Here is a 9,745-nt window from a genome sequence, read left to right on the forward strand (position 1 = left end):
TATTCAACATTGCCAACTTGATAACTTCCTGAAAACTGAGGCCTATAGTAATGAAAATTAGTTATTAATAGTAGCACGTTATGGGCCAGAACACAAAAAACCAAACAAGAAGTCTTTCCAATTTATTGTTTCACAACATAACAAGAAGAAGTAAACATTGGCAAATTTGTCTTTAAGGGCATGCATGAGTCAGTCTCTCAGTGCCTCTCTTGGATGGTCAAACCCCTCCTCAGAGCAGAGTTGAAGCTAATTTTGTCAATTTTGCAGATGAACTTCATGTGAAAGTTGCTGTCGCAAGTTTTCATGATGATGGTGATGATAATGCCCACTTCTCTCTTTTTTTGACGCTAATGCTTTATTATTGCACCTCTTATCTTCCAGAATACTACTGCTGAAATGCACCTGCTATAGACGTGGCACTGCATGTACCAGCCAGGTACAGCACTGGGGAAGAGTTTTGAGAAGGGTTTGGATCAGCGACCCTCTGACAACCCCCTGCTCTCAGGTAACACATCTCGAAAGCTCTGAAAACATAGGCAAAAGGGATGCTTGTATTTATGGGCTCAGCCAATAGACCCTGAGTGAGTGGCACGGGGTTCAGTATACCTGATGCAGTAGGTGAAAGAGCTGGATTGATCGTGCTGGAATTGATTAGATCAATGTTACGTTAGGCTACTTTCTCCCTGGTGTTTACGATGACTGTCCGAAGGCAGGGTAAGAAAGCACCTGGAGGTTTGGACATCGCTGCTCTGTAATCCATGGAGCTCTCTAGCCCAGGTCCCAGTTTCAAAGCAATTGGAAGACATTGTAAGAAGCTTCTTTTTAGTTCAAGGGCAAGTCACATGCCACTGAAAAACAGCAAACTGGTTTTGGACAAAGGAGAATCTCCTCTATGCTGTGTAACACTGGAACCTCCAGTACTGCATATTCGTCGTTACGGAGTCACGACGGTAGCCACACCAGGGCGGTGTGCAGCAGGGCTGTGAAGTCCTCAAGCAACTTCTCGCTTTTGCGGCTTTACAGCCTACCTTAAATGTATTTCAGAATAGTTTGCTTAAAATCAAGCAGAGAAAGACAATACATTCATCACATCCCCTTTACAAGGCTGTTCAAGGAACTAGGCTTGTGAGTGTCATAGTGTTTTATAGCAACGGTCTTTCTATAGGTCCCCATGCTTTCAGCAAATAACAGAGAAGCTGGCTCGCCTCAGATGCAGACTAGGTTCTGTTTATTTTATGAATGCATACAGTCAAAGTATCTGCAGTTTGTCAGCTTATGGTGCTGTTCGTTTAGCTGCTTTGTACCTATACACACACACATATATATAACATGTATATGAAAAGTATATTAATATAATTCTATCTCAACAGATTTAATTCTTAAATGCTACATATACTTGTTTAATCTCTCATTTTAGCAGTAGGAAAGGTTAGATTATAACATCAGGTTAGCTCTCTTTGAAGCAGGTAATAATTAAGTTGATTCACTGTTGCAATTACTGTCAAATCCCCCTTAATTACCAAGGATTTTATAGCAGCTTCATTATATGTCTGCTGTAATGCATTGTGGCCCAAAGGAGAAGTGTTGCAGGAAATTCTGCATAGCATGTATAATTCTAACCTGCAGTTAAAGCTTCTAGTGAAAGCCTCTGCACTAAATTTATCTTTTTTTGACATTTTCCCCCCTATTATTTAAAGCGGTTGAACTGGAGTAACACCACTAAAATATACACCTAACTTCATAAGTGAAAATTGATCTCTTCACAGGTATTAGGAATGACAATGCAGAAATTATAAAATTAACAGTGAATTATTCTTGGGAAACTGCTCAGCAAAAATGAAGAACACTTCTGGTCTGGCGTCATGGGGGGGAGAAAACTTCTGCCCCATCCTGCAAATCATATACACCTGAACAACCTTCCCTCGCTTGAGTAGTCCCACTGAATACAGTTTTTAAGGCGGTAAGAATTTGCCGGATCAGTCTGCTATACATCAATATTTTCATCCATGTTCATTTTACATTTTATAAACTGGATTATACAAATATAAGGAACATGCACAACCAACAGCTTTGACAGTTTTTATTTCACCTGCATATTGAATATGCTGTTACAGTATATTATAAAAATATTTGATGAAAATAGCAATTTGGACAATAGTAACATCTATTTTATTATGAATCACACAAGAATTTTTAAAGCAACTCTTCTTTAGAACTGACCTTCCAACTAACTTTTGTAACAACATAGCCTCATGAAACTGCTGCTTTATGGCTCATGTGTCACTGCTTGTTTCCATTGGAAAAATCTTTACAAATCAGGGTCTGTAAATTGAGCCTGCAACAGTTCAAAACAGATAACTGAATAATGTGTCCCATGGATTCTCTTGTAACGAAGGAATTTACTCCACAGAATATATTAGATGCAGAAAGGGCTTCAGTGTCAGTGACACTATTGGCAGCTGTGTTAACAGTTAAGGAGCTGGCTTTGTACAGCAGTACAGTTATTAAATTTCTCCAGAGACCATGACTCATTAATCAAATATTCATACATCTCTGTAAATACACACTGAACAGAGAATACCCTCAGAGTTGAGCATCCCAGCACAAGTGCTCTTTCATGTAACGCTGACAAAATCCTGAGAACATGCGGTCATGTTTTGCATTTCTAATGCTGTATGTACTCTTTAGTACCCCAATTCCTAAAAACAGAACACAAATGATCTTACTGATCGCAAGTGTTACACAGTCACAATTAAAATTGCTTCACTATTGCTTCATACCATCTTTTAAAAAGTGAAGACAGTGAATCAATTCTTCTGTTCTTTGTTTACCATCAGACAAGTAACTTTTTCCCATACGGATGGAGAAACCCAAGGCCATGCTCCTATTAATACAAGAATTTGTATTAGCATGAAAACAACAAACCACTGGTTGAACTGTGAAGGCCAAAGAACTTCACATATGTGCAAAGACATGAGCTTGTTGTATTTAACAAATACTGTATTTTGTGTTTCTGCACTGCCATAAAACGGCATGTCTTCTCACCTGCTCCAGGGGAGGCACAAACACGTCTGAACTGAAGTTTTGACCTTGGTCACGTTGAGATCACGGTTCAGAGCTGAAGCATCTCTCTGTTATCAGCTGAAGCTCTTCTCTATAAGCCTTTGAAAAAAATCAGTTTTCTGTTTGAACTCCCCATCCTAATGCATTCATTTCTAGGACTTTGGTTTTGACTGTTGCAAGTTCTGATTTACACTTCTGATTCAGGCTCTCGGTGGGTTGAAGTAGTCAGATGCCTTTATATAGTGTTACTTGTAAATGGGGATTATCATACTGCTGAATGTAGATTTTTAAAATTCTGTACTATTGTGCTCTGCTGAACTCAAGGGAACAAGGGAATGGAAGGGAACGACCTGAGTCTTCAAGTCCAACCCCCTGAAAGTGTGGCCAGCACAAAATCCCAAATGATCTTGGTAAGAGAAGGGGGATTTACAGATAAATCCTGGAAAGAGGTGAGTCTCAGATTATATTCCTTTATAGTTTTTAGAGGCTGGGACATAGAATTCACCCCTGGAACCAGTCTCTAACTGCAGATTTTGAAGGGAAATTTGTAAACTTGCCTAACATCCTTATATTCTGTAAGTAACTTGCAAATGGCCCAGTTTAAAGATTGAACTCTGATCAGAAAATACTTCCCCTTTTAGTTCCCTTTCTAATAAATGTAGATACTCTAGCTTAAGCACCTCCACAGTTCCTACCACATTAATTTCAGTGCATTTTAATTTTCTTTAACAAGGCTTGACATTTACATTTCAAAAAGAAAATCCTCTCCTCTATTTAATTAGGGTACTGATTGAGACAGGATGGCAATAACCTCCCACACTTCTGCGTAAGACAAAACCCACGCCACCTTGCTCCACGGGCCAGCACATGCCAATAAAGCAGTTGTGGGTATCTGCTGTGTGCCATGCAGAAAACAGCACGAGGCTGCAATTACAATCCCCCTTGCCTCTTGTCCACCTAAGTACAGGGCCCCAGTCCTGGGCATCTTACAAGTGATCCTACTACCCTGCATGACCTTATTCACTGATCCAGCAAACTGCTAGGTGGGGATAAATAACTAAAACATTGACTTTAATAATGTTCCCTTGGGGCACAGGGATTCACTGGCAGGATCAGAGTATAGGAAAGGAGGAGATGGAAAATAAGAATAATGTGTGAATGCTGAGCGGAGAGCCCACAAAGCCTTGGTTTTAACACGTGCCTACACACCCACTAGAGCTAGGCGAAAACAGCAAACATTTATTTGCGCATCTTCTTGCATAAATAAAACCCTGCTGATTTGCTTTGATGGCATTTACGACCACATTTATTCATAAACATTAGAGTGAGCAAGTTTTTATTTGCAGGAGCGTTCACAGAAAACAAAAGCATTGTGAATTCTGGTGTGAATAAATACCAGAGAGCTCTCACACGAGAAGGGCTTCTGCAGTCATTAAGTAAAGCTCTTTTTACTATTCACACCGTGGATTCAAACAATTACAGCTGCCCATGAACTGCTTACAAACAGGAAAGGGAACTGTTTATAAAGCTCAGTTCATCCAATTAAGCAACAGAAACCATCTCATGAAGATACCCGGTCATAGGGTCAAACGATGATTACTCAGGGCTCAATCCTGACTCCCTTGAACGCCTCTCTACATCTTTTTGTCAATGCAAATAAGTTACCAGCATTTTAAGACCCCTTTTTACATAATGTTGGCACGGCCTAACCAAGGCGGTGGGAGGCTGTCACTCCTTTGTGCTGCCGGAAAGCAGCTCTAGGCTAACAGAGGCTCCAGCCATAGGGATCGCATAAGGAGCGTTAGGCTGAAATACTGCTGAGTGTTATACCTGACTGTGCTCCACAGCCTTCCGCGCAGGGCTAGGGAAATGCGCTGCACGCACTGCGAGGAAGAAATGCATCCATACTCCCATAGTAATCAACTGCAGGGTGGTAAAGGACTGTAAAGTAACCTGGCATGTTCTGCCCTCTTGGTGGCTCCTGGTAGCACAAGAAGAGCTGGTGCTCCAGCCTCCCCGAAAAGCCTTATCACCTTGGATGAAATGGTTGCATAAACAGAACGTGGGGCGGGCTGGATTTCAAATATGCTGTTTGTATTCATTTGTGGCATTATTGACCTTTCATAACGCACTGACGGTTGCTTTTCATTCCATCATTCCAGTTAAGAGATTGTCAATAACTCTGGAAATAAATCAGGTCTCCAGAGTGAGTCCATTTTCTTACTGTCATTTAATGGCAAACAGAAGATCCCTTCCCTGCCTCCCGAAATACCCTGTTGTGTCCTTCTGGCTGCACTGTGCATAACTGAACTGCTCGCCTGCTTCTCCTTACCAACGCATCTGGGTTTGAAGGGATAATTTAAAGAAAAAAAAAAACCCACAAAAGACTTTTCCTTACAGTAAAAAATTTGTAAGGCAAGGGCAAGGGCAAAAGCCAAGATTGGGGCCTGTTATTGCCTCATTAGCACAGCCGAGCAGTGGCAGACTCTGCCTGGGGCCACTGCACAGCCAGGCAGCGCTCAGGGGAGGAGGGGGATTCCTTCTTTCACATCCACGCTCCCTATTTCCCAACTGCATTTTCATGCCGATTGCAGATAAATGGACCTGATGTTTAAGTGCCAGTTAATGTACGTAGAGCAACCACTTGTTTGCTGTTACTGCTTTAACTAAGGAGCATGTCACCATGCTAAATGTCAATCACGTGTATTTACCACATCGTTTTAAAAGTGCAGGGTCATGTAGACTCCTCTGGGAGCCAGTGAACTCACCACAAAGAGATCCGGACTCACACGGTCTTGCCTTGTACAGGAACCAGGGAAGAGCAGGTTTTGTTCAGAACATGAAGCCAGTGTTGGCTTTGAAAATCAGGCAAGGGGATGTGTGGTGTCACCTCAACACCAGTTGCTGCCGCACCTGTAAGGGAATACAGCGGCTGCTTTTACGTAGTTCTTACAGTTTCCTACTCATGTTGTTGTTTAGGGGTTTCTCATTAATACTGTGGGAAAAATGTAACTGCCAAGGGAGACGTGCTTGGGAGACTCCCACCTAGCTGTTCTCACAGGAGTGGAGGTGCTTGGAGACCTTCAGTAGCAAATTAGGGCGGCCTCAGTTTTACAGCTCTGCTGAAGCACGGGGGACTGGCAAGAGGGAAAACAAGTCTTTAAAGAAAGGCATCACAAACAAGCAATTCTGCTGGTAGCCACAGATAGGCACTAACTTAGTAATGGTCTTGAATATCTTTCCATTTCTAGGCCTTCTGGAAGTTGGTCTACAATTCTCCAGGCTCTGTTTCTCTCTGAGATCAGTTGTCTCTACCAACATTAGTAAATAACCCCCTCTCCTAAATGGCCACTTTAGAAATTTCCATTTCATGAGTCATTACGGGGCAAAACCAGCCTTCCAGCCTCGTCTTTCCTGAGAGCCATCCCAGAGTGTCTGCTGGCATGTTCCCCGTGGAGTTAAACCAGTGCACTGGGTTTCTCAACCAGTCTGCAGCCCAGCCTAAGACTTCAGGCTGGAAAGTTGTCAGAAATCAGCCACTGCCTTTCGTGGTTGCCTGCAGGGAAGGTGGGTGCTGACCAAAGGCATTTTTGAAGGTCGTGAGTTTGGCTTGAGATGCCAGCGGCCACAGAGCCAATGGGAAAGGGATGTGGTGGCTGGTAGGTTTTTCCCATGGAGGAACTGCACAGCCAGGTCACACGGAGAGGTCCTTTGCCTTACACAACAAGGGCTAACCTGAGCTCCCAGTCCCAGCTACAGCGCTGCCTGGGGAGGGACGAACGCCAACACCTTGGCCATCAGTTCTGACACTGGTCAGGTAGAGGCAAGTCAAAGAAGACCCTGAGGTCTCACATTAGTTTGAAAAATTAGGCCGATATCTTTGCTAGAAGGGGAAGGCAGAGTCCCAGCTAATCATTTAGAGGCCTGAGGTTGTGTCAAGCTAGTATTAGATATTATAAACACACAAAGAAGTGTTCCTTCTAAGGAAAAAGGAAATGGCAGAAAAGAAGTAAAGGTTATTAGGCGATTAAAAGCTCAGATTTTGAAAAGAGCTACTATTTGCCACCTGTGGTACGTGCAGCCTGGTTCCGTCAGGCAAGCGAGTAATCAGCCAGTGATTTGTGGAAGTCCTTTAAGAAAATAGGCCACTGCTGGGTGTGTGAGTAACTAATGCTCATTTGGTTTGTGTTTGAAGGCAGCAGCAGCAACAGTCATGACACAAATTAATTGCACGGTTTTCAGGAGATAATGCAGACGAGGTAAAGAAATTACTATGCGATTAACATAGTTTCCAATTAAAGTCCCCTGTAGTTACTGAAAAACATTAATTTCTAGTAACTTGGTAATTTAACTTGTGTCACCACTGTACACAAGCGCACCAGGGCAACGTACGGGCTTGTCTACGCTTAAGCCTTGTACGGGAAACATGAAAAAAAATCTGAAAAATCGCCATTAAACAACTATTTGTAGCAGGCTTCAAATAAAACACCGCTGTGGTAAATGAAAGGATTTGCTAATAGATTAAAGGACCAAAAACCAGCTGCTGTTCTGGCACTGAAGTCTTTCTTGCCTTTAGTCAAAAAGGGGGGGGGGGGGGGGGGGGGAATCCACTGTTTAAATAAACTCAGCAAAGGTGTTTCAACCATTATCTTTCTTTATCAACAAGTTGCAAAAAGACTGAGACAAATGAAACTATTTTGCCCTTCCAGAGAAGTTTGCTGTTGGGATGGCAGAACTACATTTTTCTTTTTAACACTTACGTACTACAGCTCTTGTATTTCCATTAGACCATTTCTATTACAAGAACACCAAACCAAAGGTCTTTTGAATCGCAGCTCATTTCTGGAGACACAGCTAGCTTAGGTGGGTACGTGCAGATGAGATTTTCTAAGGTACCTGAACTTCAGCCAGTGGAGTTCAGGAAGAAAGAAAAGTCATCCTTCAGTTCCCATCTCAGATGAAGCTACCTGTACTGCAGCGGGACGGAGTGGCCCATGATGTACTTGTAAGTGTGCAGCAGACCACGAGGTACAAAGGCCTAGACATAGAAAACTTACAGAATTATCAGGCCTGAGCAGTTTTGTTTTAGTCTGATGACAAAATGCAGTCACCAAGTAGTGTCATTACTGTTTTTGTCATGTGCCTTTCCAGAACATCTGTCTGTTTTCACCCTGCCTGTTTCAAAATGTAAGTGTACATGGTGACCAGTATGGGAAGAGCCGTTCCTTTGACGTCTTCCCGATTGCCAGGCTTGTTCCCAGTAATGTTATGAAGGCTGAAGCGTGCAGTGGGGTAGGATGGATAGTCTTTCGAAAGAGATGTGGGTCTTTGTCTATATGACTTGAGACATATATCAACGTTGTACAGTAACTGTCATTTAAAAAACCAAAAATACCACATAATCAGGAAAAAAGTCCACTGTACAGCTATATACTTTTGTTCGTTTCACATACCTCAGCACCACTTTCAACTTCATTACAAATATTGCAGACTCCTGTGCATTAAAGCCTCTGAAGCTTATTACATTTTATTATTATTACTACAACAACAGAAGCTGTAAACAGAAAAGACGTTATTGATTCAACTAATCTGCTGAATGCAGATTGTTCTTTACCCTGCATTTGTTAGCCTTCGGGCCAGTCTGGTTTTTAACAGCCTTACACGGCAAGACTTTCAACACTTCTGGGTGAGAATATTACACAGCCTTGTATTCCCCTGCGGGAAGCTTCTCCTTGAGCATCTTCCCCTTTCCCAGGGATGCCTGTCCTTTTTACCCTTCCCTCTAACTCCTTTCCCCCTCACCAGCGCGCAGACACTACATATTTGTAAACCCTAGCGCTTCCCTTTCTCCCTAACCTCACTCTTCAGCTATAGAGTAACAAAGCCACATAGCTGCAAGTTAATCTTCCTTAAATCCATCCCTGCAGGCTCCTGATCATTTTTCCCGTTCTTCCGTGCACTTTAATTAGTTAATGCCTTCCTTGTGGAAAGGTAAGCAGAAAGGAGAGCATCAGTGAAACCAGATTATACCGATTATATCCCCTGCTCTGTGACAGCAGCTTTTAATGATGCAGCCTAGGATTGCTTTTTTTTTTTTTTTAAAATGTGAAAGCAAAGTACAACTTCATGTCTAATTTCCTGTCCACTGTTACCCAAAGGAACCACTCAACGGTTTTGCATTATTTTTGCTAAAGCTACATTAACTTCCCTAAACAGGAATCTTCTATTTTCTAGCTCTCACTGACATTTGCAATTCTCCTTATTTTGACATCTAAATTCCACAAATACGTTGTTTACTCCCTCTTCTGGGCTATTAATGAAAAATATTAACTGAGATCAAGCCAAACATCCTCGCATACGTGCAGCATCTAAAAGTAATATTATGCCAATTATTAGTAGGATTCAACAGTGCAGAGGTTACTAATTTAGACAAATGATGTGTGGGGTTTTTTTCTCCTGAAAACAAGCGAACACAATCTCATTTTGGCTTTTTGGAATATTAACTCAATTAACACGTGCAAACGCACACTCCAGCCCTGACGCATACACATACTTGATCTAGTTCTGCCTGAAATCTATCTATTAGTCACTTCTTCCTCGTAAAAGGAAAAAAGGTGCTTTAATGAATACACGTGGTGCTTATTATTTGGATTGGCAACATTTGTGCCTTCTGTGCCTGAAC

The sequence above is a fragment of the Aptenodytes patagonicus genome, chromosome 5, assembly GCF_965638725.1.
Source record: "Aptenodytes patagonicus chromosome 5, bAptPat1.pri.cur, whole genome shotgun sequence".
Classification (NCBI taxonomy): Eukaryota; Metazoa; Chordata; class Aves; order Sphenisciformes; family Spheniscidae; genus Aptenodytes; species Aptenodytes patagonicus.